At 44.4% G+C, this 27,801-nt stretch overlaps 1 protein-coding gene across 1 annotated transcript in view; it reads left to right on the forward strand.

Moving 5' to 3' along the window:
- Positions 1 to 7,544: 7,544 nt before the first annotated feature.
- The window catches only part of LOC147703669 (butyrophilin subfamily 1 member A1-like), a 349,015-nt gene continuing 328,758 nt past the window's right edge, over positions 7,545 to 27,801 (forward strand). The window contains exon 1 of the mRNA XM_086932015.1: positions 7,545 to 7,604. The gene's annotated coding sequence lies outside the window, so the exon portion shown is untranslated. The remainder of the gene's footprint in view (positions 7,605 to 27,801) is intronic.

Here is a 27,801-nt window from a genome sequence, read left to right on the forward strand (position 1 = left end):
ATTCCGAGAGCGAAGAGTTAACCTCTTTTTCTAAGATTTTGCATATACCAGGCAAGAGGGAGATCAGATGGTAATTTCCAAGTTTGAGAGGATCTAGAATTGATTTGTTCAAGAGTACTTAGTGATGGCATGTTTCCTTGCCACCAGGATGAAGTCCGTGGTGAGGGAGCGATTTACCATTTCAATCACCTCGGCTGTTTAAGCCAAAATGTGTGTGGGGGGGCAAGTTCTTTGGGGTGCTAGATTTAATTTTGCTCAACATTTCTAAAAGACTGTCTAGTATCAGTGCAAGAAATGCGCTCAACGAGGTCAGAGTAGTGGCCGCCAACTTGTCGCTATAGCGATTTGCCCGAGTTTGGGGGGAATGTTGAAACATGTAATAAATAATCTAGATTTTCTGGGGGAAAAGAAGATGGCTGATTGAACTTTCTAGGTTGAGTCCCGCAAGATTTACACCTTACCGACCACAAGTGATGTCTTCACCAAGAGGAGGCATGGTTCTGAAGTCTGCAGTGTTTGCCACTTTGCCAGATCTGTTCAGAAATACAGATTTGCCCACTGGAGCACCCCGTGGTTAGACCTCTTCTCCACCCAAGTTCCTGCACACTGCCTGCTGTTTAGTTTCTGTTGCAGGAGCTCTGGGATACACAGTTGGCCTGAAGTGGAAATGTTCTGTCCATTATGGATTACCTCCCATTCTGCTGCTTCTTCAACAAAGGGATCATAATCACATGCGACTGTCTGCAGAGGTTGTGGTCCCTGGACCTCATTTGTATATCTCTGTGCCCTTCCATTCCATTTCCGTTCATAGTGGAACTTCTCTCACAGTCACAGAAATCCAAATATCTAACCTTACTACATCCTTGGCACACCTCACTACTTGCAAACAAATGGTCTATTCTGCTATAGAACTCAAGTATCGTAAATTGAAGGGAGGGCCACATTCTTCCCTGTGTTGTTTGCTCCAGATAATAATTTTTAGACTGCTAGTCAATTTAGTTAAGTCTTGTGATTATGTGCTCCTTGCCTGTCTTAAAGGTGTGTCTGTCAACATCCTTGACACTACCCAGATAAAACCCCTGCCCGCATCTTGGGGGGTTCCATCTTGGGTAAGCTTTATCCAACTTTGAAAGAAAGCTGAATTTGCTCCTTTTAGCTCACACACTTTTCTTGTCCATCTAACCTTCCCCGCCACACCATCAAGTAACGTCCTAGTGGGTCCTGTATTATTGCTAAAGTCTGAAACAGTACACCACTCTGCACTCTAATGACCACTCCTTTGGAGTAGGAAGAATTTAACAAGCATTGGCATAGCAAATATGTATCGCTTTTGGGACCTTATAAATATTTAGTTACGCAGCACAATATCCTTTGTTCACGTTGCATGGCTAAACACTTATAAGGTCCCAAAGGCGAGACCTATTGGCGATGCCAATGCTTGTTTTTTCAGTCTTCAAAGGCGCCTGTGAAAGGAGATCGTACCTTTCAATTCTGCTTTGCTAAAGTACCCGACCTTTATCCCAAACACCGGTACATGTATTTCAAATACAGAAAGCGTCGGGGCTCCAGAACAGTCACACCCTGGACTGTCCGTCCGGGGAAATGCGGGAGGTCTGTTCACTCCAAGTATTTCTAATATAAAGTAGAAATAAAGGTAGGGCTATTGGTAGGTCCCAGTTTTCTTAAAGGTTGAAATCAGGGCCACTGTAATTTTATGTATACGTTTTACGTCAAGATCCACTTTTCTTGTTTTCCCGAATGGTGGGAAACTTGCCCGAAAATAGTTAAAAGAAATTTAGCAAAGCTGAGAGAGCAAGTGGTCATGTGGCACGGAGGGCGGAGAGACCTGATAAGTAAGTTTCGGTTTCTTTTTCGCATGCTTGACTTTTACGGGCGTTAGGCAGACAAGGGAGCGGTCTGTCGGAAAACGTAATTTTCAAAGACGAGAAGATATATTTCAAAATTTGCTAACATTCGTGCCAAGAATTTTCAATTCTATTAAGGACAAGGAGGCGAGGATTATGCTTAGTCTCATTTCTTTACTGACACATAGCAGCCAATCACATTACAGTAAAGAAAAAACAGAGAAATACGTCATGTATGAACCTAGGGCAACCATAGAGTACACCCATCGTATATAAACAGTCTCAGAGGTAACCACTTCCTCTTTCTTTGTCCAAATCCAGTAGGAAGAACCAATTGAACATTAGAAAACCACGGAGAACATCATCCGAAAGGTCCAAAATCCGAACGAGGAGGAGGAGGAACTTCCAAAAGCCACAAGAACAGAAGCAGTCCAACGAGAAGAAGAAACTCGCAGCAGAACTTCCACAAAGGCGGAGCCGGAGCAACTTCATTTGGGATCAGAACCTGAAAAGAGACACAAAGCTGTAATACACATCCTGTGTAATCATGAGCAAATAAAGGGTGGGTAGAGCAGAAATCAAAGCATTCATTACATTGCATCAGGAAAGAACTATGAAGCATTGCATAGTAACAATATAATAGATATATGCATATACAAAGGGTGGGATAATCCTCGCCTCCTTGTCCTTAATAGAATTGAAAATTCTTGGCACGAATGTTAGCAAATTTTGAATTCTATTTCAGGACAGGAGGCTCCGATTATGCTTGTTCAAAGCTCATCCACCACAACAGAAGCAACAGTAGGAACAGGCTTGAAATAGAATGTCTTAAACACTGAATCTGAGGACCAATCAGCCGCTTTCATAATGTCACATAAAGAGACCCCCAATGAAAAAGCCTTAGAGGCCATGGCTCCCCGAGCCGAGTGAGCACCAAAAACAGAAACATCAATGCCCGCTTCCTCCATAAGCCATCTTACCCAACGGGCCAAAGTGGCTGGAGCAACGGGACGAAAGGGTTTTTGCAAGGCAATCAACAATTGGCCCTGCATATCAGATCGATGAAGAGAAGTACTCACCTCATACTCCTTAAGGCATTGAACCACACAAAGGTTGGGTCGAGCCGGAAAAGAAGGATACGAAATAACTTCCGTGTTAGTTTTTGTGCGCCGGGAAAGGCGAAAGGAAACACCCTCAGGCGTGAAACTACGACCCGCTAGATCTATAGCGCGGACGTCAGAAATGCGTTTGCAGGAAAGCAAACACAGTAACATAGTAAGCTTGGCTGAAAGTTGCTTACGAGATAATAAGGAATTAATCGGCCAAGCTTCTAGAAAACGAAGTACCACAGAAACATCCCATAGGGAAACATATTTAGGCTTAGGAGGAGTAGCCATACGAATTCCTTTCAGAAGTTGGGCTACGAGAGGATGTTCCCCAACTGGCTTGCCATTGACAGGAAGATGACCCGCCGAGATGGCGGAACGGAAATTGTTGACTGTGTAATAAGCCAAACCCGAAGAAGAGGACAGAGAGGACAAAAAATTGCATATCAAAGAGACATCAGCCGATGTGGGATCAACTTGCCGTTGAGCACACCAATCACTCCAACGCTTCCAGGAACTTCTGTAGCGCTTGTGAGTGTTAGGGGCCCAGGCATTGCTGAGGAATCTGGCAGCGTCCTCAGAAAGGCCTGGCACCGTCCAACGTTCCCCGAAATTCGCCACGCCAGGAGAAGGAGGGAGCCGGACTGAACCAGGGGATGCGGATTCTGCAATGGATCTAGAAGGAGATTCGCTCTCTGAGGAAGAAGAAAGGGCAGGTCGCATGCCATCTCTAGAAGAACAGGGAACCACGGCTGAGCCCTCCAGAGAGGGGCAATCAGAATCAATTCCGCCTGAAAGCGCGTCACGTAGGCCAGAACCCTCGGGAGCATCATAAATGGGGGAAACGCATAACAGAGTGATGTCGGCCACGTCTGAAGGAAAGCATCGGTGGCAAGAGCCTCCGGATCCGGTCGCCAGCTGAAGAACTGGGGAAGTTGGGCGTTGAGCCGGGACGCAAAGAGGTCGATCAGACACGGACCCCAGTTGCGAAGCAGTTGGCGAAACACCCTGGGGTGGAGTCTCCAGTCGCTGAAGTCCCTCAGATGTCTGGAGTTCCAGTCCGCCACTATATTGCGAGACCCGGGAAGGTACTCTGCAATAACAGTGATCCTGTGTTGGAGGCAATAATGCCAGAACTCCTTGGCAATCTCTGCCAACAATCGCGACCGAGTTCCCCCCAGTTTGTTGATGTAACGCACTGCGGAGACGTTGTCCATCCGGAGAAGGATGCAACAGTGGGATTGAAGAGGCGACAGGCATTTGATCGCAAATGACCCCGCCAGCAACTCCAAACAGTTGATGTGGAGCGAAAGTTCCCGCGGAGACCACCGTCCCCCCGTCGAGACCGGACCGCAACGGGCTCCCCAGCCCCAACGACTGGCATCCGATTCGATCACAATCTCCGGGGAGGAGCCGAAGAGGGCTCTGCCGTTCCAGGCCTCCATGTGATCCAACCACCATTGCATCTCCAGCTTGGCCTCCTCCGAGAGGGGTATCAAATCGGAATACCGGAGGCCCCGCTGCAGATGCTGGATCTTCAGGCGCTGAAGGGCCCGATAATGTAGCGGCGCTGGAAATATTGCTTGCAGAGAAGACGCCAGAAGCCCGACTACTCGTGCTAACAACCTCAATGACACAGTCGGACTCGAGATAATGGAATTCAATTCTTTCTTGATATAGCGAATCTTCTGCTGGGGCAGCAGCAGCTGACAAGTGATGGAGTTGACTCTGAACCCCAAGAAATCGATGACCTGAGAAGGATGAAGCACAGATTTGGGAACATTCACCAGAAATCCGAGGGACTGGAGAAGATCTATGGTCCAGTCCAGATGAGTCATTAGTCGGACCGGACAATCCGCCAGAAGGAGGATGTCGTCCAAATAAATGATCAAACGAACCCCACGACTGCGGAGCGATTCCACTACAGGACGTAACAGCTTCGTGAAGCACCACGGTGCCGACGAAAGGCCGAAGGGAAGGACTTGGTATTGATACCAAGTCCCCTGCCACTGAAACTGCAGAAAACGGCGATGTGGATGGAAGATCGGGACCGAAAGATAAGCATCTTTGAGGTCCAAACGAACCATCCAATCCCGTTCCCTTAAGAGGTCTCTCAACAGATGGATACCCTCCATCTTGAAGTGCCTGTAAACTACCCCCGTATTGAAGTCCTTCAGATTGAGGACCAACCGAGAACCTCCTCCCTTCTTGTCCACCAGAAAGATCGAGCTGGCAAAGCCCTGCGGATGACGGACTGTCGGCACAATGGCCCCCTTCAACACCAGAGACTTGAGTTCCTCTGTGATGAACTCCTGACTTTCCTGTGAGAAGTGAAGAGGGAAGGGAGGACGAGATTGGTGAATGGGATGATAGAATTCGATTTTGAATCCCTGAACTGTTTCCAGCACCCAAGCATCGCCTGAGATTGCGCGCCAATTGGCTAGAAAATGGCGGATCCTGCCCCCCAGAACAACACTGCATGCAGGAAGAAGCCTCACCTGAAGCGGCGGAATCTTGACGTCCGCCAGAGTAGCCACCTGAGCCTCCTTTCTTGAACTGTCCACGTCCTTTTTTGGAAGGGTAGAAGTGAGACCGCTGGGCATAACCGGAATCCTGATGGCCTCCTTTTTGGGACTGGTTCCCATGTTGAGTGGAGTGGTATTGACCACGGCCGGACGAACGTCCCCAGTTTCGTCCGGCCTTGTTAAAAACCGGACGCATGGCCCGTTTTAAAGAGGCCTGTGCCTTGTCAATACTACTAAAAGTGTTGACAAAATGGGTGAGCTCTTTTAAAAAGGATTGACCAAAAAGAAGACCCTGGGCAGCAGCCCCTGCCTCAGATGAAGAAAGTTCGGACAATTTTGGGTCCAGTTTCAAAAGAATAGAACGCCGGCGTTCACTTGATAGGGCACAGTTGGCGTTCCCTAAAAAACAGACGGCTCGCTGTGCCCACTGAATGAGCTCGTCAGGGTCAACAGTGGAGGATGCTTCCTTGGCCCGGAAGCCCAGGTCCAACATTTTTGTGATAGGACCTAAAAGGTCCAAAACCTTATCCTGACAAGCCCGCCAGGAACGATCTAGACCCTTTTTGGGGTCCTTGGAAAATTTGGTCATGTATGTAAGAATGGTAGGGTCGACCTCCGGCGTGTCCGCTAGGTTGTCCGCCAAATCTGGCCGCGGACACTCTGAGCGAAGACGCGCTCGTACATCTTTATCAAAAGGGTGCCTGATATATTGCTGAACATACTCAGCCACAGCCGGGGAGGGAAGCCAGGCGGAAGAATTCGGGTGCACAATATCCTCGGGCTCAAAAGTTAAAACAGGAGGCCGCGAGGAGGCATCCACAAAATGTTCTTTGCATTTGCGTTTCTTGGGAGGAGGAGGCAAAACCTCCGACGAGGAGGAGGAAGCATCATGGTCGTCGCTCTCTACCAATACAGGGACAGTCTTGGATTTAGAGGACAAGGACCGAGCCAACTTCCTAAAGTCCGAAGAATGGGGATTACCAGGAGATGAGGACTTCTTTGAGGGAAGCCAACCTTGCTGTTGCGCATATTGCGTCAAATGGCGCTTCAGGGGGGTAATGGCGCGAGCCATTGCCCTATTCATAGAGAGTTGCACCCCTTTGTCGAGTGCCTCCACCAGGTCCTGCTCAAAAAAGTCAGACCCCTCCTCCTCAAAGTCACCTTCCTCCTCAAAATGATAGGAGCCACTCATGGTACACTGGGAGTGTAGTAAATCAGCCCACTAGGTGACAAGGAATCCGGTATGTCAGTGACACAGTCCGAGGGAGTGAAAAACCTCACAGTCAGCAAGAAAAGCAGGAAAAAACTGCTTAGAACACAAGAGTTAAAGCGTGGAGGGAGGCTTGCCGACCAAAAATCACCACTCTAGGCAAAGCCTATGCAATTTCACAACCGGGACCTTTTTCCAAGCTCCGGCGTCAAAAGGGACAAGCTGACAGGCAGTGGGCGCAAACGTCAACAGACGCGTTCAAGAGCCGGCGCTGTGTTGACAGAAAACACAGCTGCGCGAGGAAAAGCCCTTAGGGACAAAGGTCGCGCATGCGCAGACACACGGCTCGCCCGACAGCCAAGGAGCCGGCTCGCGCTGAACGCGCGCGAGGCAGGACAGTCCCCAACTCCCTCCACCAAAGTACGGGACAAACGGCAGCAAGTGCCCGACCCCGGGAGGTGACACACGCTCCCACCGACGCGCCGGCCGAGTGTATGGAAAGACGACCAAGACGGCAGCAAGAGCGCGGAAATAAGCGCCAAAGCAACAATATACAGCGCGCACAAAGCGGTAATTAATGAAACCAACAATACAAGTTAAACAGTAAAAGAATAACAAGTATGCACTTAACTGGCTGCGGAGCAGCAAAGAAAGAGGAAGTGGTTACCTCTGAGACTGTTTATATACGATGGGTGTACTCTATGGTTGCCCTAGGTTCATACATGACGTATTTCTCTGTTTTTTCTTTACTGTAATGTGATTGGCTGCTATGTGTCAGTAAAGAAATGAGACTAAGCATAATCGGAGCCTCCTGTCCTGAAATAGAATTATTGTACGCCTGTGTTACGGTGAACGCATACGATGGATTTCGGGTGGCAGGTATTTTGTTTTTCGAATTGTAAGTCTCCATTTTTTTTTTAATTTACAACTAGCACTTCCGCATACTCTACGCCTGTGCCTTAAAGATACGTCTCAGTTCTAAGTTCTTGCTCTTGCACGGCTCATTCGTGTGTTTATCGGCTTTGTTAGTAGAATCACTGGCATAAGAAATTACGTCGTCTGTTATGCACCCAGGTCTCTCCAGAAAGAGATTTAACGTGGTGTCTTACAGGTGCGGAAACCGCACTGGGATCCATACCTTTATGATAAGTCCCCAAGACAACGGAGATTTATGAGAACTTAGGGGCATATTAGCAACAAAGTGGCGAAGAGAGGTGTTAGCCGCCTGCCCTTGGCTTAATTAACGCCTCTCTTCGCCACTTCGGAAACGCGAGGCGGCACCATATTACCAAGGAATGGTGCAGCCTAGCGTTTCCCCCTGCGATGGCGGTAGGTTTTACAACTTATCACCAGCGCAGGCAGGGAAGGTTTGTTTATGTACAGGAAGGTGTTTCTTCCTGCACATAAACAAACCTTAAATGCCATTTTGTAACTTACATGTGTGCTGCTTCATGAAGCACACATGAAAGTTACAAATTGGCATTAAAAAAAAATAATTTGTGTATGTACAGGAAGGAACACCTTCCTGTACATAAACAAACCTTGGCATTTTGCTTTTGCCTTGTGTGCTGCACAATACAGCACACATTGAAAAAGCAGAAACGAGGAGAAATGAAGCATTTCTCCTCGTTTCGCCACTTTAAGAACGCGTCTTTCCTGTTCTTAAATTCGGCGCTGCCACCTATTATCGCCTCTTTTGAAGTGAATGGGTGTTGCGGTGGAACGCCCACCGCATCACCCACTGCACACCCCCTTTCACGATGAGTTTATCGTGAAAGGGGCCCTTTTACCAAGGCTGCGTTAAGTCAATTAACGTGGCTTTAAGCCACGTTAATTGACTTAACGCTGCCTTGATAATAGGGCGATGCAGATATCGCCGCAATATCGGCACACGCGGCGATAAAGGGCTTGATAATATGCCACTTATTTTGTATTCTTTTGGGAAGAGCAGTGATTGTGCTCATTTCGGAGGGTGGGGGCATTGTGGCTAAAATATCTCTCATGCGTCATACTCAAGATGGAGCTCATGGGAGTGGTTACCGATCCTTCGTTGTGAGGGCCTTTTATAGTCTTGTGTACATATGTGCGCGTTGGCCAATTTCAGAGACAGAAAAGCCAAACAAAACAAAACTAGCCGTGACGCGTCAGCGAGATCCATACCTTTTCATCGTTTAAAAGTAACACTTCCAACTATGAATATTTTTCCGAATTTTAAATATTATTTACAAAGTTAAAGGTCTCACTACGAGTCCCAGCAGTGTCATGGTGTCAGTATTTGTGTTTGTGATGTGCACTGCTCCTCCTGCGGCCCTATAGGTCTTTGCCTGTCTCATTCTTGCAGTTCTGGGTTGCTTGTCGGGTTGGTCAAATTGTTCCTAAATGCAGGGTTGGATTGGGGCCGCAATTAGGCAAGGGCAACCCCCAAAAATCTTCCACATTCTCGGAGCGCAACCTTTCGCAATACACTGCTTACTTAGAGGCATATTAACAAGGGCTTTATCTCCGCTTTTTTGGCTTTAAAAGTCAAAGAAGCAGAGATAAAAATATCTCTATATCAACAACAGGGTGCTAACATGCCAAAGCGCATGTTAGCACCCTTTTTCACCACGCTTCCCTTTGCATCTCTGAGATGCAAAGTGGGTGTTCCAGAGCAAAATAGTAGCAGAAATGTCGCTAAGCGACATTTCTCGTATTATCAAGCTTCACGCTAACCCTGTTAGAGACAAAAAAAGCAGCGCTAACCATGCTTTTTTACGTCTGCTAATTTTCAGACTTAGCCATGTAATCCAATGGGAGGTGGATTACATGGCTAAGTCCACCATGGGCTATCCACAAGGATATCCCTAGCCTTGTAGTTTTATCTCTGCATTACCAGCGATAACCTCCCAAAATGCTGCTATCGCTGGATTTTTTACCACCTAGGCGGTTAGTGTTGTTAATAACACGATAATCAGGCGATATTATCCAGCGATAGCGGGCGTTAAATAAATTAACGCTAAGCGCCCTTGGCGTTAATTTTCCCTGTTCCTTGTTAATATGCCTCTCAGTTATCATGGAGCTAAATGATAACAAACATTTGCGGAAATAATTTAAAAAAAAAAAAAAAATTACAGGGCCAGTAGTTAAGTAGGAAATTAACATTCCAATACAAAAAGTGGTCAGTGACACCAAGACGAGTAGTCGGCACCGGAAAGATCTTCGAGTACAGGCCAGATTTGACCCTGGGAATTCCTGTACTGCGTCCAGTGCAATTACCTAGAGCGCCTACTGTGGACATGTTCTTCATTACATACACTTACCTTGCTTTATTCAAGAGCTTTGCTCAAAGGCTGGACCTGGGAATTCCCGCTCTGCTCCCAGTGCATTTTCCTGGAGCGCCTTATGTGGGCAATCTCTTCCACTCTTACAAAACTTGCAATCTTGAAACTGATCACTCTTGCGCTAGCGCTCCAGGTGACAACACCGTTTATGTATTGCTGCATGCGTTTTTAAAATACGTTCTTGTGCTTTTAAAATACTGCTGTTGCTGATAAAAACTGAACTGTGCGCTGACTCCCCGGTCCACCGCAGCGATTTAGGCTGTTTGTTGTGGAGGGAGAACAGAGCGCTCATACTTCCTGGTGGTGCCAATACTCGGCGGCCATCTTACTGGGTTGACGCTCCAGTCTTCCTCGAGCCCTGACTACTTAGGCTCCCAGCGCTGACGCGCTGAGTAAATCTTGAAACTTATCTCTTGCGCTAGCGCTCCAGGTGACAACACCGTTTGTGTATTGCTGCATGCGTTTTTAAAATACGTTCTTGTGCTTTTAAAATACTGCTGTTGCTGATAAAAACTGAACTGTGCGCTGACTCCCCAGTCCACCTCAGCGATTTAGGCTGTTTGTTATGGAGGGAGAACAGAGCGCTCATACTTCCTGGTGGTGCCAATACTCGGCGGCCATCTTACTGGGTTGACGATCCAGTCTTACTCGAGCCCAATCTATATAAAACTCCTGTTTCGCCGCGCAGCGGTAGCGCCAAAGACGCGCCGAAGAAAAGCCAGTCTGCGCCAGTCCGCGTCCAGACGAGCCCAGCCTCTGGTCCCAGCCGGCACTATGGTAGGAAACCGCCTCTCATACAGCGCTTCCTCCCTACACGTACTACGACCTACCGCCAACCCACTTTGCTTACATTCAGTCCTTCCTACAAACACGAAGGCCCGTTGTAAAACTTGTAACTGGGGTATGTTCACCCCGAATACAGGGAAACATCCCTCCATGCACAAGTGGAGGATGTTCCTCCTCAATTGCCGGTCTTTGCCGAAGCATTGCACCGAACTGGCCATGCTGATAGATGAGCTCAATCCTGACACCCTCTTTCTAACAGAGACGTGGCTCCAGCTGGAAACCGATCCTGCAACAATATGGGCCACCCCCCAAGGCTACACTCTTAAGCGACTGGATCGCAAGACAGGCAGAGGCGGATGGTTGGCCATCATCTACAGAGATAACTATAGATGCCGCGTCACTCCCTCCACTACGGCAGTCTGTGAGAGCCTACACTTCACTCTCGAATTCTCCCCCACCACCACCTTCTCAGGTATTTTAGTTTATTGACCACCTGGTACCCTTAGCAACTTCGTCACAAAAATGACGGACATAGCTGCCAACCTAGTGCTCACCTCGGCAAATCTTACCCTGCTGGGCGACTTGAATCTGCATCTGGACGACCCGCTTAATTCATCAGCTAACAGTCTTCGATTGAACCTCCAGGCCATTGACCTGCTCCAGAAAGGTTTTCACTCGACGCATACCAAGGGGCATCTCCTAGATCACATTTATAGTAATCTAGACAGCCTAACTGTCGAGGCACCCATACCACTGCCCTGGACCGATCACTTTTTAATACCCTTTATCTGGTCCACAAGTCCCCCCCCCGACCCTACAAAATCACAATAAACACTGGAGCAGAAAATGGGTCTCGCTCCCGCTCCCCAAGTGGAAACTGGCTCTCACCGAATACCCACCCCCGAAGATGACTAATCCCAACACAGCCACTGTCAACTTCGACAACTGGATTCTTAGCACCCTTGACCAAGTTCTCCCGAAGGAATCTCTGCACTCGATAAAAAGATCCAAAGTCGCCCCCTGGTACTCCCCCGCCCTCAGAACCATGAAACAATCCTGCCGCAAACTAGAGAGAGCATGGAGACAAGAATACTCGCATCCGAAGAAAGCAGAGTATAGAGCCGCAATAAAGCTCTGCAAAAATGAAATAAAATCTGTACAAGCCCAATTTTATGAATCCAAAATCAACGTAGCTGCAAATTCCCCTAAAGACATTTTTAAAATAGCCAAGTCTCTAATTTCCCCCCCCCCGAGCGTCTGTCATCTGACGGCGCACAGACCCGCTGTAACAACCTTGCCACCTTCTTTTCCCAGAAAATCCAGGCCATTTATTCCTCATTTACCACTGGTAGCAGGGACACAGAGTCTACCACCACAATAGATTCTGACCCGCCTGTCCTCTGTTCGCTTGACAAATTCCCCCTCCTAGATTCCACCTCATTGGACAGAATGATCCCTAAAGTCAACTCGGGATCTCCTAATGATCCAGCACCTCCGCAGACTCTTACTAAGGTCATTGATGCCATTCGCCCGGTCATCCTGGATGTCCTTAACGCCTCCATTACCTCTAGTTCCGTCCCAGCTCCATGGAAGTGTGCGATGGTTAAAGCCATTCTGAAAAAGCCTACCTTAGATCAGAACAACTTGGCAAACTTTCGCCCGATTTCCCTACTCCCCTGGATGAGCAAACTGCTTGAGAGGCACATCAATAACACCCTAGTAGATTATTTAGAATCTAACAATCTGCTACGTGCCTCTCAGACTGGATTCCGCCCTCAACACGGAACCAAAACTGCCCTCTTAGCAGTGACGGAAGAAACTAGATCTGTGCTGGACCGGGGAGGAAAAGCAGCCATCATATTACTCGACCTCAGTGCCGCGTTCGACACGGTTAACCACGCCACACTATTACATCGTCTGAAAGGCATGGGCGTGTCGGGCGCGGCCCTGGAATGGCTGACTTCCTTCCTGGACGAGCGATTCTTCCAGGTGTTTGAGGGCGAGGTAGTCTCCCCCAAGCAACCACTCAGCTGTGGGGTTCCCCAGGGCTCCTCCCTAAGCCCCACACTTTTTAACGCCTGCATGCGACCTCTAGCAGAGATAGTCCATCCCTTCGGTGTGCGTATTGTCACCGACGCGGACGATACACAGCTGGTGGTCTCTCTGGACCACACTGAGGGTTCGTCCAACACCTTGGGCCCCTGTCTAGAGGCTGTTGCTAAGTGGATGCAATCCTCCTGTCTCAAACTTAACGGGGAGAAGACGGAGATTATGCTACTGGGCAACCCTCCACCGACCACCTTGGCCTCCATCTGGCCCACATGTCTAGGCGCTCCTCCTCCCCCCAAACCTCAGATAAAGAGCCTTGGAATTTGGCTCGATAAAGCGCTATTCTTTTCGACCCAGGCCACCAGAACGGCCTCCACTTGTGTCGGCTAATGAAAATGCTCCGCAAAGTGCTCCCTTTGCTTCCATTCCAGGCGAGGAGAATCATGGTTCAGGCCCTGATACTCTCCCGCCTGGATTATGGAAATGCTTTATACCTAGGAGCCCCGGCAGCAGTGACCAACAGACTCCAGGTCACGCAAAACTGTGCCGCCCGATTACTGTTTAACATCCCCCGTTGGCAGTCAGCCAAGAAAGCCCTAAAAGAACTACACTGGCTCCCAGTGGCTGCTAGAATACAGTTTAAGGCCATGTGCATCGTGCACAAATCCTTCCATCGAACAGGCCCTGCCATCCTGTTCCCTTTAGTTGTGCCCTACGCCCCGTCCAGAGCCCTCCGCTCTGGCTCATTGCATCTAGCAACCACAAGTAAAATCAACAAAGCCCGATGGGGCGGCCGCTCATTCTCACACACCGCCGGGAGACTTTGGAATTCTCTCCCTCTGAACCTTAGAGAGAATAACAACCGGATGGCATTCAGAAAAGCTTTGAAAACTCATCTGTTCGCAAAAGCGTGTTAATCTACCCTGTAGCCCGCCATAGTAATCAGTCAAAGCGCTGCGAGGCCTCCGGGTAGTTACGCGCTATATAAATATAATTTTTCATTTCATTATCTAAGTGTATTTTCATGTCACTTTCAGCTCTGATAAAGTTCTCCATGTGAGAAGGGAACACTTTTGCTGAGTTCATTGCTCTTTTATCGTGTAAATAAATCGACCTGAAATAAAGACTTTCTCAATATTATACTGATATCTTGGTCTTAATTGCCTGGCGCACACCTACCTCTTGCTACATTTACGATGTGAAACTCAGAGGCATCACTTGACGGCTGGTGCTGGGACTTGTTGCGCAGGTCCCTTACAGCATATGAAACTAGCGTGAGGTGCGGAAACTACAGTCCGCCGTTCAAGTTTCTCTCTTGTAATGGAAAAAGTATACTTTAGAAGCGCAGAATTATCAAAAATACTAGGAACTCACTTTTAATTGCATTTTTATCCATACGTTTGCTGTGGACGTTTTGATTAATGTTTGCTGGGAAATATGGCAAGTCGTAAATCTAGACTGCCTTCATGCACTCGCCCTGGTCTTTTCTTATATTTATTTTATGTTTTAGAGTACTTAAGATAGGCCCTCCAATGCTCCGAGACTGGTGAAAGGTGCATCTGTTTTTTTGTTTTGCTTGCTGCTAGCATCACATGTATGTTCTTGAAAGGGAATGATGATAGTGAGTAAATGCAAAAAAATAAAAAATAAACTGTGTTACTTTAATCACATGCAGTTTTATATAGGACGAACTAGGCGCAGAGGCATTGGTGTGTTTTGGATAAGAATCAGATAACATTTCAGAGGATCATATACATTTTTTAGGTTCATCTAGATTAAGTGATTTTACCAGAATCACAGGATGTTAATCTGAAGCTAGGACTTTAACCTGGTTTCCCAGTTTCAAAGTCAACTAAGGCCCCAACCTGTCCCTGGTGACTGCAGTAGTTGATATTTGGCCAACAAAGGAGAAGAGCAGAGACTGATTTATTTCTTCCTGTTGAGTGGAGGGGACAAAAATAAACGGAGGAGCTCCGTCGTTGGCCCTCACCAATCCCCACCACCCCCCAAGTCCTCTGCCCTGCTGCAGTCTCCTGCAAAGCAAGTGCTAATGTCTTCCCATCCTCTCACACACTGGAGGGAGTCAAAGTGCAGGCACACCTTGTGCTGTGACAGATGGCACAGCCAATTTTCATTCTGCCTATGATATTAGCCCACTGGCCTTATTTCATGTGCATGGGGTCAGGCTCAGTATATGTTTGCTAAGGCTGTAACAGCATCTCTTCACGTTTTGCACCAGGGGTAGAGTCCTTAGCAGACCATGAAACTGGCCCACCAGCTGGCCTCAGCCAGAGGCCCATCGGCCGATGGCTGATTGCATGCCTTGCCAGTCAGAGGCTGCCTACATGGGAAGAGTTGGTGAGGTGATTCCAGGTTGTTTATACAAACTTGACGCTGAAGTGCAGGAGTAGTGGGGTTGAGAGAAGTGCCAGGAGAATAAAATTGCCCTTGAAACCTTCACTTGTTCTGAGGACCTCCACTGAGTTTATTAGTAGTTGGTATAGCGTGTGGATACGGCGTCTCTCTCCTAGAACTCAGGGACTGGTTGGTGAGGTTCAGAGAAATGCTCCATACTCGTCGCTGTGAATGAGAAGCTGAGTAGGCAGTATGAAGTGGCAAGAAAGAGGGTGGGTAGGGCACTCGTCCTTCTGTGCACACTTGTTGAACTTGATGGCTTCCTGGATCGTTGATTGTTGATCATTTGTACACTGTACACCATACCATTACTGAGGCACTTTAGAGGTTTTTTTAAACCTGAGATGACTTTCCCTAAGTTGTTCCAATGTTTCCACCATAGACCATAATCTCATTTGGGTTGTGGAATTTTTGTGGTTAGTTTGATGACACGTATTGATGTTCACACTGGTGGAAAGAACTGCCATGTTTTTAGTATTTTATAGCTATGTGACCTTTCGTTGTTAATCTCCTGGGATACATCTTGCACTCGTGGAGTAAAAGTCCTCATCCATATCCCTTGGATTTGGCTTTACTAATATGGTGATCAGTGAGGGATGTTGCCTTAACCGTATGATGAAGAAGCATAATGAAGTTTGTGATAGCAAACATCTGACTTCTAGTGAGTCTCATTGTGTTACCAAGTTCTGGATGACATGTGGGTCTTATGGATTACTTGTAGAGAATGGCCACACCCTTCAGATTTCCTGATAGTGCGTTATTAAAATAAAAATGTTGTATACTGGATTGTTTTGTGCGTAAAGGATGGGTGTGCATCATGTGTCAGGGAGGTTACCCTAATGGAGAACAGGTTTGGGGTTGCTGTTTTGGTCATAAAGGCGCCACAACTTCTTGTCAATGGATTGTGCATGAGAGAGTTTTTATAGGAAAGAATAATGGGGGCGGGGATGGTGTGCTAGACACTGTTGCAAAGGGAACAGTGGTGTAAGGTAGAGGCGAGGAAGGTTGTATAGGTGTGCAACAAAGTCAAGAGCTGAGACTCGGGGGTTAGATTAGGTTTGGGTGTGAGGCATGAGGCAGCCTGCAGCCTGTTAGTAAATTTATGAGGGAATAGCATTGCCTTTGGCGCAAGGAAGCGATGGAGAGGCTGTGACAGTAAAATAAAGGAAAGGATGGCAGTGCAACAGGTGAAGGAGGTTTGTGTTGGTGTTGGGTATGGAATACAAAAAATGAAGAATGCACTATCTGAATACATGGTCTGGAAGGTAGTTGTAGTGAGTGAAGACGTAGTTGGAATGAGTAATGTAAGAGGGAAAGGGGAACTACTGGGAGGCTTAGCTTAGTAGCCTTCTAGACTGAGATAGAAGAGGTGCAGCAATTATGTTTTGGATGAGGTAACAGTTGCTGCAAAAAGTAGTGTCAGAGTGTTAGAGAAGGAACTGGTTCACTGACAAAAAAACGCTCGACAAAATATAGTTGTCAAATTTTTTTAAAAAAAATGTAGTTGTACAAAATATCTCTCTCTATCTATATATATATATATATATATATATGTGTATATGTGTGTATATATATGTATGTGTATATATGTATGTGTGTATATATATATATATATATATATATATATATATATATATATATATATATATATATGGGTCTGTCTCCTTCTTTCGCCACGCCATGCGGTGTGGAGGTTTGGGGATTTTCTTTGGATATATGTGTGTGTGTGTGTGTGTGTATATATATATATATATATCTATATCCAACCGCACATTTGAAAATGGAGCCACACGAAGGTAAGTATAGAGCCCACGTTTTTTTGGAAGGCACCCTACCAGCACGAACCATCAGGGAAACAACAATGTTCAAATTGCAGACGCCAGACGCGTTTTCGGAAACCTCCTTTCTTCAGTGGCGTTTTTTGGCAAAGATGAAGGCGCAAATGAAAAACACACAATAATTACATCACCTGCCCATTAGGAGTGGCCTCTTGCACAGCCTTGTGGGTGATGTAGTGTTTTTCCAATCCTCCCCAGTGGGCGTGCCTTACACCATCTTTCAATCACAGCCTTCCAAAATGCAAATGTCCGAGGCGGGACCTGCCCTGCTTTCTGTGCTGTCAACCGGAGCTTGGAACTGGCTTCCCCCTGCACGGGCACCAGTTCCCCTTCGTTCAACAAGTGGCAGCATCACCGTGGTGCCGCCATGGACCCGCAAACAGCGGTGGGCTAATTTTCGTGACTGGGCAAGGGCCGCTTATATATCCAGCCGCACAGGAACCCATTTAAAAATAGCGCCACATGAAGGTAAGTATAGAGCCCACGTTTATTTGGAAGGCAGCCTGCCAGCAGGAACCATCAGGGATACAGCAATGTTCAAATTGTAGACGCCAGACGTGTTATATATATATATATATATATGAGGTATGTCCAGTTCTCAGCCAACGTAGCGCAGCGCAGTTAGCCACGCCGACAAGCAGGAACCAACGAGACCCAAAGGTGGTGCAATATGATTTTATTTAAAGTTTAGCCCAGCACCAATCCGCCATGACGCGTTTCGGCTAGAGATAGCCTTGTTCACATGACAACGTCACGAGGGATGACCACCCCTTTTAAAGTGCAAGTAGTGCCATCACATGTCATAGAAAGCGAAAACATACTCAGCTTTCAATAAAACTACAAACATTTGTAGAATCACTGCATAAATGCAAGTTACACAAAGAAAACATCCACATTATTGTGAAATGGAATTCCGTCATCAAACACATGGCATTGGCTAATAAATAAGCTTCATATTGTACAAAAGGTTAAAAGCCAATAAATAATTATAAATAATCATGATGCCATTAAAAAATCTCTACAAAAGGTACTCACATGTTTAACTTCTTCAAGCATAAAATAAAGAGTGAGTACACAACACTTATATGTAGCGGGCCAAATGTCATGGTTACCCTTAAATGCAAAAATTAATTAGAGGTTATGCTGCCCGAGTGGGCCGTCGTATACGAAATTCCACAGTTTTCAATAATTTGTGCAAAATAAGCAATATCACGTGCATTTACATGTAGATGGCTGTAAAGTGCTACATTAAAGTGAAAAAGTGCAATAAGAAAAGATAAATCATTATTCTTACACAAGTTTTAAAAACACAGGTCAAAAAGCGAGGGTCCAGGGTTCATATTATTTACATGGCTTCAAGATTTTTGGTTATCAGTTGTTATTACAGGACTAAACCATGTTAATTGAGGACAAAGTGCAAAGTGCTAGACAACAAGGGTATTCAAAAGTTATAGATAAGTATAACAATCCTCTCCCATGTTGAGACCCTGAGGTGCTTTAGTGTCGAGGGATATTATATAGCGGGTCTCCAACTTTCTGAGTAAACCCTCCCTATCGCCACCTCTTCTTTGGGGGGGAACACAATCTATAACAAAATATTTCAAAGCAGAGGCATCTTTCCCATGCATTAACTCAAAATGCCTAGCTACAGGATATGTGGGATCAGCATGTGCTATTGCACGTAGATGTTGTAAGATCCGCTTGTGGACCTGCGGTCTTGTGCTGCCCACATATCTGAGCCCGCATGGGCATTCCAAAACGTAGCCCGCAAACTCTGTTTTGCAGTTTAGTTTTTGTTTGATTTTGATGGGGGAGGGGGATAAAGATGTAACTACCTCACACTTACTCACCCCATGCTTGCAAGCTTTGCAGGTGGAAAAACGCAAAAATCCCTTGCTGTCCTCTAACCATGAAGATGTGATTACCTCCGGGCTACTGGATACCAAACTATCTTTCATAGATCGTGCCTTGCGGTATGTAATACTAGGGTGTTTGGGCATAGTGGCACCTAGTATAGGATCATTCGTGATCAATGACCAATTGTCATTGATTATTCTCTGAATCATCCTATGCTGATTACTGAACCCAATAATTAGTCTGGTTTCCTCATCAGGTCCACTAGTAGAGACAGCAGGTTGATTAGAATCTCCTAAGCCTAGGAGTTCTAGCCTATTTATTTTGTTGGCCCTGGCAATGGCATTATCTACGATAGCTGGTTTGTAGCCTCGTTGAAGGAAGCGTTCCCTACATTGTGACTGGGCCATACGGCATTGCTCTTCACTGCTGCTAATTCTTCTGACACGCAGCATCTCCCCGTAGGGGATGCTGCGTATCAGATGTGCCGGATGATGGCTATCCGCATGCAACAGTGTGTTCCCTGCCGTGGGCTTGCGGTACAATTTGGTTTGGAGAGTGTCTCCCTGAACATATATTTCAACATCCAGGAAGATGACTGATTGAGCGCTAATGGTGCTAGTAAGCTGGATATTGAGATTATTGTTGTTAAGCATTTGTATGAAATCTCTCACCTCAGTCTCAGTCCCGTCCCAAACAAAAAACAAATCATCTATGTATCTAGACCAGAGTTTCACCTTCGTATTCATGGTGACAGAATGTTCCCCCATCAGGACCTGCTCCTCCCAGTACCCCATGTGCAAACAGGCGTAACTGGGAGAGAAGCAGGCCCCCATAGCTACTCCTCTGGTCTGAAGAAACAGTTGTTTTGCAAACAAAAAGATATTGTTCTCTAAGCACATTGAGATCATCTCTATCAGCATTTGCGAATGTTCATTAAAGCAAACTTCCCTTTTTCCCAGGAAGTGTCTGATAGCTTTTAGTCCATCTTGATGGAATATGCTGGTGTAAAGTGAGGTGACATCCATAGACACCAGCATATAGGTTGAATTCCATCTGAAATCAATGAGTTTTTTAATGAGATCCGTTGTGTCAAGGACAAACGAGGGCAAACTTCTCACATGATCTTGTAGAAAGAAGTCAATGTACTTACTCACATTCTCCAAAAGACTGTTACATGCAGAGATAATAGGTCTGCCCGGCGGTTGGTCATAGTTTTTATGGACCTTGGGGATTAAATAAATCACCGGAGTGACAGGATGTTCATTTTTCAAAAATTTGTACTCCTCTATGGTCACCAAACCTTTACTTCGCCAGGCTGATAATTTGCTATATATTGCATTTTTCGCTGCAACAGCATCCTGCATGGTTACACGTTTGTAGCAATCTTTGTCATTTAGTTGTTTGTGAGCTTCTTCCAAATACATTTTCCGTGGCCACAATACCACATTGCCCCCTTGTCTGATTGTCTAGTGACTAAATGTTTGTTTGCCTTTAATTTCTTTATTAACTTGTGGTATTCAGCATCCTTATAATTGTACCGTTTCTTGGAGTGTGAGATTGTCATTTGTAAATCCTTCAACTGGGAATTCACACGCTCATGGAAAATATCAACATTGTCTTTGGCCATGAGGGGACAAAACTTAGACTTAGGTTTAAATGGTGTCTGACAAATTTTTGGAAGAGGTTCACCTCCCAATGCATTTTGACTTTCCGTGGAAGCTAATTCTTCTTCCTCTTGTAATGATAACAGTTCTTGGGTTAGCGCTGCTCCTAAAACCACTGTTTCATTAGAGCCAGAATTGACTGTGAGGTCTGAGATTGACCCTTGAGTGCACATATTGTTGTTAGAGGCACCCACCATGCGCGTAGCAAAATGTTTGCGTAGTTTGAGTTTACGCGTGAATTTGAACATATCAATTCTGGTTGTGGCGTAGTCAAAGTCTCCTCGGGGACTATATGATAATCCCAAGGATAAGATTGAAGTTTCTTTAGGCGTTAACACAATGTCGGTCAGATTGATTACCGAATGTGTGCTGTTATCAGAGATAGGAGTCAAATTTACTGCTGTGGTTGAGGTGCTGGCGTTTTGTTCCATTGCCATCTGGATCGTGGTTTCCTTTGCTTGCCTCCTGTTGATGCGGCGTTTGTGGCTTTTACGCCTCTCGGCGCGCTTCCTGTTTGCGCGTTTGCGCCGGCAGCTGATGTCCCAGACCGTAAGGTCGATTTGCGGTCCTGTTGTACCACTTCCATCTCTTCGCCCGGGGTGAATTTGCGAAACCCCGACCTTAGTTGCCTACGTGTTTCGTTGTCAGATTCACTGTCTGGTTGTGAGCTGTCCCCCGAGACCGAAGACACCTCTGTTTGTCCTGTGGTAGCCATCGTGCTTTGGTTGGTGTTGGCGATATTTTCATTGATATTACGTCGCTGTTTGATGTTGTCATATTTCTTTGCGAACGTAAATATCTGTCCATTTTCATAATCTATCGCGTTGGAACTTATACGCCTTTCTTTTTATATATATATACACACAAAAAAGAAGGAGAGCACTCTGAGTAGATGTCATTTACAGCTCGGCAAGGACAGCACTGTACTAGTCCTATGCTTAAAGACTTTGCTGTATAAATGGCAAAAGACTTTGTCTTTTTCTATCTCGGCGTGGATAGCACTGTGCTAATCCTATGCTTAAAAACTTTGATAGAAAAACAGACCTTTGAGGTGAGCAGATCTAGAGTGTCGCTGGTGTTGAGAGTGCTCTAACAGGAGCTGCTTTCCACCTAAACTTGAAAACTACCCAGAGTTCTCTCTGAAAGGGTTTTGTTTTGATATGTATATATATATATATATATATATATATATATATATATATATATATATATATATATATATATATATATATATATATATAATATAATAAATATTCAATATGTTAAATAATAAAATTAATAATAACAAATGAAGTAGATTAATATACATTTTGACAAATATAGCAAACGTAATTAAAAAAAGTTAAACACATACATAACGATTAATATATATAAATATTTCCTTAAAAACAATTAAACTATTAATTAAAATGTATTTTATCTTTTCAAAATCTACATCTATATCTATACTACTATTATAAAGAGAGAACTGTGTCCTTTGAGCCAGGTAAACTCGAAAAGTACACCACCAATCACAACACCCAATACAACGTTGGAAAGGGGAGGTCCAGGAGATGGACATAGGCTATAGAAAACCACACCATATACATTAGGGGGGGGGGCGTTAGGGGAAAAGTAGTCCGTATGGATACAGTGATTGCGCGTGGCGTTCGGCGTCGTCACAACGCTTGAGAGAGGTGTAATGGCGTGTGGGCGTGACGTCACGTCAACGCGACGTTCGCTGTCCGGACTGGAGCGCAGGAAGGAGCAAGGGAACTAAACATGACATGCGGGGAGGAGCGGTGGCGTACGGGACCGACACACAACATTGGAGTGCCCAGCGCGGGGAGGAGCGGCGATGCTGGTGGGAGCGCAGGAAGGAGCAAGGGACACACAACCCACATGCGGGGAGGAGCGGCGGCGCGGGAGCTGGTATGTATGCTCTGCTGCTCCCGCTGATGGCCGCTCTGCTGCACGTCTCCTGCAGCGGTGCTGCCCCCAGCCCCCTTCTGCCCCGGACAACGTTGGGGCGGGCTGCTAGTTATATATAAATGTACACATATATACCAATAACATCAAATCTAATAAATATTTTATTATAAATTATAACACACTATTTAAACATCCTTAAACTTAAATTTCCCACTCCAGTGAGTGCAATAGTAGGGAAAGTGTTGGATAGCGGAGGGGTAAAAATTACTATTCCCACTCCAGTGAGTGCAACAGTAGGGAAAGTGTTGGATAGGGGAGGGGTAAAAATTACTGTTCCCACTCCAGTGAGTGCAACAGTAGGGAAAGTGTTGGATAGCGGAGGGGTAAAAATTACTAGTCCCACTCCAGTGAATGCAACAGTAGGGAAAGTGTTGGATAGGGGAGGGGTAAAAATGACTATTCCCACACCAGTGAGTGCAACAGTAGGGAAAGTGTTGGATAGCAGAGGGGTAAAAATTACTATTCCCACTCCAGTGAGTGTAACAGTAGGGAAAGTGCTGGATAGCGTAGGGGTAAAAATTAATATTACCTCTCCAGTCAGTGCAACAGTAGAGAAATTGTTAGATAGTGTCAGGATAAATTGTACTATTCCCACTCCAATAAGTGCAGGAGTGAGGAAAGTGTTGTATTGTGGAGGGGTAAAAATTACTATTCCTACTACAGTCAGTTCAAAATTAAAAACAAACAAAACATTAAAAACAAAAATATTTAAAAAACCAAATAAAAAAATATAAAATGTAAATAATTAAAAAACAAACATTTTATTAAAATATTTACAAAACATATTAGAATGTTAAATAGACTTAACAAATATCTACAAATATTATATTCAATAGAATAAAAAAGAACTACAAAAAATAAATTTTTAGTTACAAATTATTTAGAAACAAAAACATTAATTATTCCATGAATGTACTTTTTTAATATCCTACCCTGCAACACCACACAATTCACAAACCACATCTAAATTGAAAAAAATGTACTTCAATACTTAACATATTTAATTACCAATTAAAGAAATATTAATTAAAAAACAACTGATAAAAATTAATTAACTTCCCACACTTTACCCCTATAATCCCCACAACGCAATGCTAAAATTAAACTGTAAAAAATGTATTACAAAATTAAAAAACGTATTTTCTTCCAAAAACTGAATTGTATTTAACAACCAATTATAAAGTAAGTAAAATTACTTTACTTCCACCCTTTACCCCTATAAAAGTAAAACCTACACACTAAAAAATATAAACAAATACCCTAATTAAATATCAATTATTTAACAATAATGGTCAACTAATTAATAATTGATTAAACATAAATTACTTCCCACCCTTTACCCCTATAAACCCCACAACCCGCACCTAAAATTAATTACACAATTTCCATAATTAATTTACAATCAATTAATATAAATTATCACCTAATTATTATGTAAACATAAATGACGTCTCACCCTTTACCCCTATAAACCACACAACCCGCACCTAAAATTAATGACACAATTTCCATAATTAATTTCCAATAACTTAATTATTAGAAATTATCACCGAATTAATCAAAATTATTTCCCACCCTTTACTCCTATAAGCACCACAACCCTCACCTAATATAAATTACACAATCACCATAATTAATTAATATTAACAGCCAATTAATAATACATTGCAAATAAATTACTTCCCACAGTTAACTACACAATCTCAATTAAATAAATATTAATCAATATAAAAATAATCATTCATTTATTATAATTAAATTACTTCCCACCTTTTTCCCCTATAAACTCACAACACGCTACGGAGCTAAAAAATGCAAAATGTAATTAAAATAAAATTAATAAGTATTACAAATTCAACACATGTTAAAAACATAAACAATACCTATACAAAAAACATATATCACATACATTTAAAATGTGAACTAAAATAAATAAAACAAATTAAAATATCTATATTTTAAGCAACTATATTTTTGCAAACTATATTTATGACTATATTTTTGAAAACAATATTTCTTAACTTAAATTCGATATTCTTGACCATAATATTCCTGCTGTCGATATTTCTGTTTCATGATATTTCCAACTTGATATTTGTCTAGGTTGACATTTCTAACTCGATATTCTGTCTGGATACCGAAGGAACTATGAGGGGGATTAGACTCACCAATGTGTTGTGATCAATTGACATTAAGGGCGGTTTGTGGGTCAGAATGTTAACAGAAGACTGTGGATGAGTCGGAGCCTAGGGCTGTGAGTGTGTGTGTGTCTGTATATGTTAAAGAGTACTGAAGTTATGTGAGAAGGGTCTGTTGCACAGCTTGCGGAGGTGGCTGACGCAGAAGGAAGATACAATAACTGGACTGGGGAACGTATCCAGATACTGGCTGTACATGCAAGATCATTATATATTTGCCCAATACTAATAAGCATTGACAGGGAGCTTTGTGTATGTTGGTTACACAAATGTGCCGATGGGACAAAGAAATGGCATTGGAGCAACCAGGGGTGGTGGTGCAGCAAGTTTATCAAACATGATTTCCCCTGTCATTGCCATCTCACGGTGGCTAATATGCAACCAAGGAGGAAAGTGACCCATATTTACAACAAGGGTTCCTTAATCACACTGCATGGGTACTACCCTGAGCAGTCTATAAACAAGGAGACGTTACATGCAGCATTTACCCAATCAGTGTGTGGGACACTTCGTGGCATAAATGTTGGTTACGTTTCAGACAGATTTTTATCAAGTCAGTCCAAGATCGTTACAGCGACAAGCATCGTTATAGTGACAAAGTTAAATGAAATGATGGCTCCTTTTCCAGTGAATCATATGAATGGAAAAACAAAAGTGGTTCTCGGGATCAAGAATTCGGAGGACAACAATTGTGAAGATATCAGAAGTATTCAAATGCACAGAGATCAAAATAATACGCATAGTTGTATGGGCTTAAGAGTGTTGTTCAGAAGCACAACACAGCTCAAAGGGACACAGAATAAAGAGCATATATTTTCTATTCTGAGGTGCAACATTGAATCACAGTATGGAAAGAGTGCAGAGGAGCATAGTTCACAAGACCATAATTCACCAGACAAATGTATCATGAGAATTTTCTAAGTTAATTAGCAGAGAAAATATAAGATTTTATTGAGGACAAGCAACCAGGATGTATGTTGATCTTGATTACTGGAGATACTCTAGAGCAATAAAAGAAGATACTTTGATGCCACAGTAAAATCGCTTAAAACAGTGGCCCCTAAGAACTCCAGCTTCCTAAAGATTAAAAACAAAGTGAAGAGAACAACCGGTGAAATTCCTGATTAGGGAGTTGAAACTAAGAAAGCGAAAAGGTGACAGGGTCTGCTTCCCAAAGCAGTTTAGGAACTTGAAAAGAGAGCTAGACAGAAGGTATGTTGCAAAGAGTGGTTTAAAAGATCAGCAATTGTAGGAGAGAAAAGTTACTTTTGGTTTAATATTGACAGTTTAAAGCAGATCAACAGGATATGGCCCAATTTCCTGAACCATGCCTTGTTTGTCTACTGGAAAATGACAATATTTAACCCAATGTATCTTTTCTGTCCTACAGTATTCAGTTTTTTTGACCTCTCTTTGCAATACACATTCTGTCTTGCTCTCTTTTTAGGTTCCTACGTGGTGCTTTATTTGTCAAACTACCAAGAAGACAGATGTAATATCACATATAATATGCATGGTTAGCCCACTTAGCTTATGGTAGGCGTTTTAATGGCTGATGTGTGGTGTCATTCAGATGCCTTAAGTATTCCCTGTAGTCTGGAACTAGTGTAAGAAAGTGGCTCTGTATATACTGGACCAAATTAAGGTACAGTGTGCACAGAGTCCACAGTCCCCAGAGGTTTGGCAGAGTCTAAAGTTAGATATAACCTTATTCTCTAAAGTGGTAGCTTGGCCGAGCTGTAAGGCAGTATCACAGGACAGTGTAAAGTATTTGTTGTACACACTCAGTCAGCAAATGGTCTCACACACCAAAGAACCGAACTCTAGGCCAATTGTTTCGTATCAAAAGATATAGTAGTTTATTTTTTTTACATTTATTTATTTTTTGTCCTCATTTACTGCCCATCTCACCTTGAGTGTACATTCTGATAGTCCGTACCCACACTCAGCGAACTGAGAGGCATAAGCGGCTATGAATTTAAACCTCGCCCACCTACCGGCAGTACGACATGCTGGTATGCTCACTCAAAGGTCAGCCGAGGTGACTCTATTTTACAAACTTCCAGAGTTAGATGGCCTTGTCTGAGAAGCTCCCTGATTGTACTGGCGATGATCCTGACCATGGCCTTAGAGTTTTCATAGATTCAGTTTATTTATTTATTTTATTTATTTTCTTATATAGCGCAGGATTCAACCCCCAAAGGGGTATCTCCGCGCTTGCGCTTTTGATACAGATGTAGGACTGATAACTGAATAATTAGACTACCAGCAGATTATGAGGTCGAGTATAGATGTGTTCTAAGGAGCTTCCTAAAGGATTGGAAGTTGGAGTTAATCTTTAGGGCAAGTGGAAGTGAATTCCAGAGAATGGGACCTTTATAGGAGAGGGCGCGCCCTCCCTGTCTCACCCTCCTAATCCTGGGGACCTGAAGCAGTTGCTGGTTGCTTGAACGCAAGGAACGGCCAGGACTATAGGGGATGAACTTGTCCGTTAAGTACTTAGGGCCTGACCCAAAAAAGACATGAATGTATGGTACAACAGATTTTGTATTTAACCCACTGCCGATCAGGCAGCCAATGAAGGTTGTCCAAAAGCGGGCGGGAAGGAGTCCTGGGCAAAACGTTGAGCACCAGTCTTGCCGCGGTATTCTGGACCACTTGCAAACGATTTAGTTGTGCCTCATTGGCCGAGATGAGCAGGCCATTGCAGTAGTCCAGTCTACTGACCACCAGGGTCTGGACCAGAGTCTTACGATGATAATCACGCAGGAATGGGAAAACGCGTCGCAGGAGTCCGATGGTATGGAAACACAAACCGGCGACTTGATTGGCATGTTCTTTAAGCACCAGTGCCTGATCCAGATGCACACCAAGATTTTTAACGGTATGTTTTGGACTCTGCACTGGCCCAAGATCTATAGGCCACCATTCTGGGGACCACAAAAGCGGGGCCTCTCCAAATAACATCACCTCTGTTTTGCCTACATTGCATTGGAG

The sequence above is a fragment of the Lissotriton vulgaris genome, chromosome 7 (genome assembly GCF_964263255.1).
Source record: "Lissotriton vulgaris chromosome 7, aLisVul1.2, whole genome shotgun sequence".
NCBI classification, from domain to species: domain Eukaryota; kingdom Metazoa; phylum Chordata; class Amphibia; order Caudata; family Salamandridae; genus Lissotriton; species Lissotriton vulgaris.